General features: G+C 39.3%; 1 non-coding gene across 1 annotated transcript; it reads left to right on the top strand.

The window, feature by feature from the left end:
* Nucleotides 1-1,133: 1,133 nt before the first annotated feature.
* Nucleotides 1,134-1,207, top strand: Trnas-cga (transfer RNA serine (anticodon CGA)). The gene has a single exon. It is a non-coding gene; the product is annotated as a tRNA-Ser (tRNA).
* The last annotated feature ends 4,888 nt before the right edge of the window (nt 1,208-6,095 follow it).

Consider the following 6,095-nt stretch of genomic DNA (forward strand, 5'->3'; position numbering starts at 1 on the left):
TATAACGTCTTCCAGATGGTGATGAATCTGTTTTCAAAACCAGTTTAAGCAAAATAAAGTTACAAGCTATATTTCTGGTGGTATATAAAATCTTTTATCTAAGCTAAGGACCACACCTTAAGATATTATATATTTTTAAGGCACCATCTCAGCTTCCCATTGGACCACTCCTGAATTTGCCTTGGTAACTTATCTAACACATTTATAATGAAAGCCATATTATCTGCTGTAAAGACCCTTTAGTGGTTGTGTGGAGTCATTTATAAAAGATGTTAGCCTTTACTTGGAGACTGCCAATATTCAATCGAAGTGTGGTGCGTGGAAGAAAGAGGTGAAAGTCATTCTTTGATTCATTGATTCCTTTTGTGAAAAGAATTGTGTGGGTCGTAATAGTTACGTACGACACTACGTATGGAACCACAACACAACAGGCGGCTGTGAACGTATCTAATATGAACGGTGTAATTAGAGAAGGCACACAGAAAATAATTTATTTTTTAATACATACAGTCTGGCTCAGCGGGCCACCTACTTTTCCTAATCGTAGTATTTCGTGCGTATTCAGCCATCCGTATGATCTCTTGTTGATTTTCCTTTTCTTTCTCGCTGTGTGCGGACTCGTACCCAAAGCAACAGGACCGTCATGAAATACGTAATCCATAGTTCTATTCTGAATATCAATCCTATATATATTAAAGGAAAGGCCTACAACATACAGTCAGGAGGCCAGCACTAGTATTTTCCTCTCATTAAGCCCAGATAACAGCGAATAATAAAAAAAGTGACGAATTTTTCTCACTGAAAAAATGATGGTGTCATTTTCAGTTGACTGCACCAAGGAGTGTGTCTTTTTCATTTCGAGGCGTACATTATGAACAAACTGACCTATGAGATTATAGGAAGATAAATATATTATGACCTCCAGAATGAGATTTTCACTCTGCAGCGGAGTGTGCGCTGATATGAAACTTCCTGGCAGATTAAAACTGTGTGCACCGACCGAGACTCGAACTCGGGACCTTTGCCTTTCGCGGGCAAGTGCTCTACCATCTGAGGAGAACTTCTGTAAAGTTTGGAAGGTAGGACACGAGGTACTGGCAGAAGTAAAGCTGTGAGGACCGGGCGTGAGTCGTGCTTCGGTAGCTCAGATGGTAGAGCACTTGCCCGCGAAAGGCAAAGGTCCCGAGTTCGAGTCTCGGTCGGTGCACACAGTTTTAATCTGCCAGGAAGTTTCATATTATGACCTGTTTACTATAAATAACAATGATTGTTAAAATTCTTCCAGGAGGAAAACAAAACTATTTCCTTATTGACTACCTACTTATTATTCCACACAATGCTTGTGGAAGGGGTAGGAAGAGGTAGTAGCAACAGGACACGAGCTGCTTGTAACGAATGGGTGGGAGAAGGAAGAAGGAACACGCCGAGATAAAAAAAAGTGTTCATTAGAGAATTGTTGTAAATCTTAATGATCGTGAGGATGCATTTACGGATCGATAAAACAAACTCTTTCCATAAGTAATAAAATATTTTATCACAGAAGCATAAGCAGCAGAAGGAAACCTTGAGGTAAATGTGGCATATACTTTTCTCCGTCGGTTCCTGAGGTAGGATAATGAGAATAAGATAGCTCCTAGAAAAGGGAGGTCGTTAGTCGAGCAATTATTGTTTTATTTTTACAGATCTGGAATCGTCTCGAACAGAATCAAAAATTTCTGTTACGGCTTACTAGGCACCTTCCTGCTGCAGACATTGGCTTGGCACCGTTCAGGAAATTTCCGATAGCGAGACAGTGTCCATCTCCGCTACGGATATTCTGACGAATGTTTGTGTTATACAATGGTACTTATTGACCACCAGAAGACAGTCCGTTAGCTGCAGTTCTACTGCTACTTTCTCTTGATTATGGCAATTCATACCAGCACAGGAGAGAAAAAATATATCAAAGCAAAGCGATACTGAGATGTTTCTGTAATTAGTTAAGTTCAAACGAACATAAGTTCACTACAAGTGCAATTTTAAGTACTGTTAATAGCCTTGTATATTCTTCACTCATCGTTAGCAAAACTCGTTGAGGCCCAGGAAAGATATAGTAACGCGATAAACCAAAGTTATTCAAATTCCTTGCAGCTCCAGTTTGCCTTTCTACTAATTTAATAAATAAAAATGGTTGAAAACAAGTATCGTATTCCTCCTGGTCTCAGAATAACGTTATACGAAGTGTTTTATAATGAACACTTGGGTTTTAAGTCTTTGTAGCACTTACTATATTTAACTTAAAATTGTAAATAGAACATCAAAGGAAAGCGCGACTGAAAAAGTTTTTCTTACAAGTGTTCAATGGCACACATCGAGTCAGTAGGCGAGTTTTTCCGAACCTTGAGCAGTGTGTCTGGAGTAAATTGTTGCAACAACTGCTTCGGTCTTGTTTCTTAAGTCCGTCCGGTACATCACCTAATAGCAGAGGCATATACACATTATCTTTTATGTCTAGCCAAAGATAAATCGCATGGGGTCAGATCGGGTGAATGGTATGTGGGACAGTCTCTGGCGGGGGTGGGGGGGGGGGTGGAAGGAGGTCGATGCAACTTCTGCCAGTGTGGGGGTGCACCATCTTGCTGCTAATAAAGTTCGGAGGTCCAGCTTTTTCCATTTGAGGAAAGAACCATAGTTCTAGCGCATCAAAATAAGAAACATCAGTAACAGCTGGTTCACCGAAAAAGAAAAGCCCGTAAACTTTAGGTCTAGATAGCGCACATTCAGTTTATGAGAGTCTCGTTGTACCTTTGCCACGTTACGGGGATTCACTGACCCTCAGCCGGGCACATTATGAATTTTCATATTTCCGCTTGTAACAACAACAACGCTGTACTATTGTACATATAATTTTTTTTCTTTTGATTTTCGATAAATTAGTGTAATCAATATTCTGATTTCATTTCTTTTTTTTCATGCCATTATGTTAAAGAAACTGTAAACAATTTTCGATGTGAATATTAATGTTTATGTCAAATTTCAAGCAATACTGTAATAGAATTGAAGTGTAACAAATGTCGAGACTATTGTAAGATGTTAAAGTTGTAATTGTGCGTCTGGTCTTCACGTAGGCAATGTATTAGGATATGTAGAATGCAAAACCTTTGGTGAATACCCTGTCTGTAGGGGAGCGGTAAAAGGTGGATGGCAGGCGAGTGCGGGAAAATGCACACGGGCGCGGCATGGCATAACGGGCTCAGCAGTAGTAGTCGGAGTTGGGCATTGATCTGAGCAACACGTTCTGGATCGAGGAGGCTCTCCTGGAAGACGAGGTTTCATTGAGCCTCGGATGTGCCGTTTCCGACGCCTATACAGCATGGCAATATTCCATAGGCACTAAATGGAAAAATATTGCGACGCTAAGAAGAAGCAAAGTGCCGATGCATCTAGAGCCATTGCTGTGATTGTATGTGTGCTCTGTGCTTCGCCATCTCGCCGCCTGCCGACCGCCGCATCAATACGAACAGGTTGAAACTTTTAGTACTGTATTCGTGTGGACCAGTGTTACTTTTGTTCCATACTGTTCAATAACAACTTAAATTTTTCCCAGAACTGTCCTATCATTTAATTACCCTCACAACTAACCTAGACAGGGTCCTTTCCACATGTTGTGCAACCCGAGTGCCCCGAAATGAAGTTTTAAAGTTTATGTTAATAATAATTACCTGCAGACCTATCTATGTTAAATGATGTTTAAAGAACTTTGCTGTTAATGAATATATAGGTAAATAATATAGGTCTGACAAGGTTGGAAGATAATGTTGAAATTGGTTTAGTAATGAAGTTTAATTAATTTGAGACAAAATTAATGGTAGTTGAATGAGCAGGAAATAAGACAAAAAGAGTAGTAACTCATATATTGGAAATCTTGAGAGCTTAATGATGTCAATAATCAAAATTTTCAATACAGTGATCATAACAGTTTCAGGGTCCCCACCCTTCTTTCTTATTATTCATTTGAATTCTGAAGTGTACTGAACTGATTTGACCAGCAAAGTTAAGGTCAATATAAAACCAAAATTTATCAGCGTTTTACCTTTTTCAAAATTGACATTGTATGTGTGTTTCGAAAGTACTATTTCTAGGGTAACCTATGCCCGATATTAATCAGATCAATAGACAGTACGAAGTTTGTAGTAAACATTATAGTGTAGTGTTGTGTATTTATGGCTTGTCCATATTAGTACAGGAAGTGAAATTATTAGTTCAGTAGGTTTTCTGGTTCTAAAATTTACCATATTATGCAGTGTTACTACGTGTTGTTATGCTCGAACGTACATCAACTTGTACAGGGAAGAAACTCAGTTAATGCCTAATTAGGCTGGCGACCGTTTTATTAACAGTTTGGTAGCATCTGCTGTGTTGTTTCTTGTCCGTCCTAACGTGTGGTTGCACTCCGGAATTGCTTGACATATCATTGTTATTACTGAGTGGGTGTAAGTCTGATTTGCCTCCAAAATCTATACTAAAATCCTTACTCTTAAGGTGAGGCCCGTCAACTTACCATAGTACAGGCTTTAATGGGTATCGTGTGCACTAGCGCAGCGTTACAAGTGGCTTTTCCTTGACAGGACTATTTGTTCTGTTACCATAGTACAGGCTTTAATGGGTATCGTGTGCACTAGCGCAGCGTTACAAGTGGCTTTTCCTTGACAGGACTATTTGTTCTGTTGGGGCATACTACGTAATAAACCAAATTTGGTATTTCATCGTACAAGCTACGTAAATGCTGCTGTAGTGTTACAAGTGGCTCCCGGTGACAGGACATCCAGTTGTCGGTCACAAATTAATGTGAATACCGAACAGTGGATGTTCAGTGGCACGAATTGTAATAATATTCAGTAAAGTAAATAGCAGTGAACATCAAGTACGGTAGTGTGGTGTAATTTGCATTCAGTATGGACAAGAACGTAGAAACAGTAGATGTGCCGAGCGAAATGGAAAATGCGCCTGGCAATGACAGGAGTGTACGCAACCAGATAACAGATGGCGTTAGCGGTAGACAATTGGCGTACATACAATACACGAACATGTTAACGAACAGATTGAAATGTTGAGAGTGCCTCGAACACAGCAAGGGATAAAACAAGAAGTAGAGGGTGACTTTGTAGATGATAGTGGGTACGTGAACGAATCCACTGACATGTTTGCTTCACCACAGATAAAGAAAGAACCGAAAGAAACTTTTGAAGTAGGATCGGAACACACCGATTCCGTAGAACAAAACAGTGTGAAAATTTTAAGCATGAACGATTTATTTGAACAATTAACCAAACAAATTGCAGGACAGAATAATCAGCTTAAAACACACGTTGCCAAGCAGCTCAAAGCACAGAATGATCAGCTTAAAACACACGTTGCCGAGCAGCTCAAAACGCAGAATGATCAGCTTCAGAAACAAGTCAGTAATCAGGTTAGTCAACTTAAAACACACGTTGATGAGCAGCTTAAAACACAAGTTGGTCAGGTTAAAGCACAGGTCGAAGAACAGGGAATTAAAATTAGTAAACAAATAGAACAGGTAGAACAAAAAGTGGGTAATTTAAGTTCTGTGGTAAATACTATGAAATTTGAAATTGACACAATTAATAAAAATATGGATACTATGCAGGGGGAAATTGACAACATTAACAGTGGGTTTGATGTTGAAATTCTCAACATCCAAGAAAAAGTGGAGCCTCTGGTTGAAACAAAAGTAGACGAAAAGGTTTTCGGTCTTAAAACTGGGATCGTAAACGAATGTCAACACGGAATGTCAAAGTTGAAAAAGGCAGTTTCAGACACTGAAAGAGATTTAGGCGAAAAAGTTACCGGATGTGTACAAAAATGTGAACAAAATACTTCGAAAATTCAAGGCAAAATTTTCGATCTTGAGAGTAAAATTAAAGATAGGTCTGGTGTTGTCTATAATGGCACACCTGTTACGAAGCTGTTGGAAGGTGAGGAACGCTTCGATCCCGCCAAGAAACATAACGGATGACATCCGTTAGATTTCATCAAAAATTGCGAGAGGATGTTTCCTGAACACTTGTTTGGTCAGGAAAAGATAAACGTAGTAA

This window comes from Schistocerca nitens, chromosome 2, assembly GCF_023898315.1.
Source record: "Schistocerca nitens isolate TAMUIC-IGC-003100 chromosome 2, iqSchNite1.1, whole genome shotgun sequence".
Classification (NCBI taxonomy): Eukaryota; Metazoa; Arthropoda; class Insecta; order Orthoptera; family Acrididae; genus Schistocerca; species Schistocerca nitens.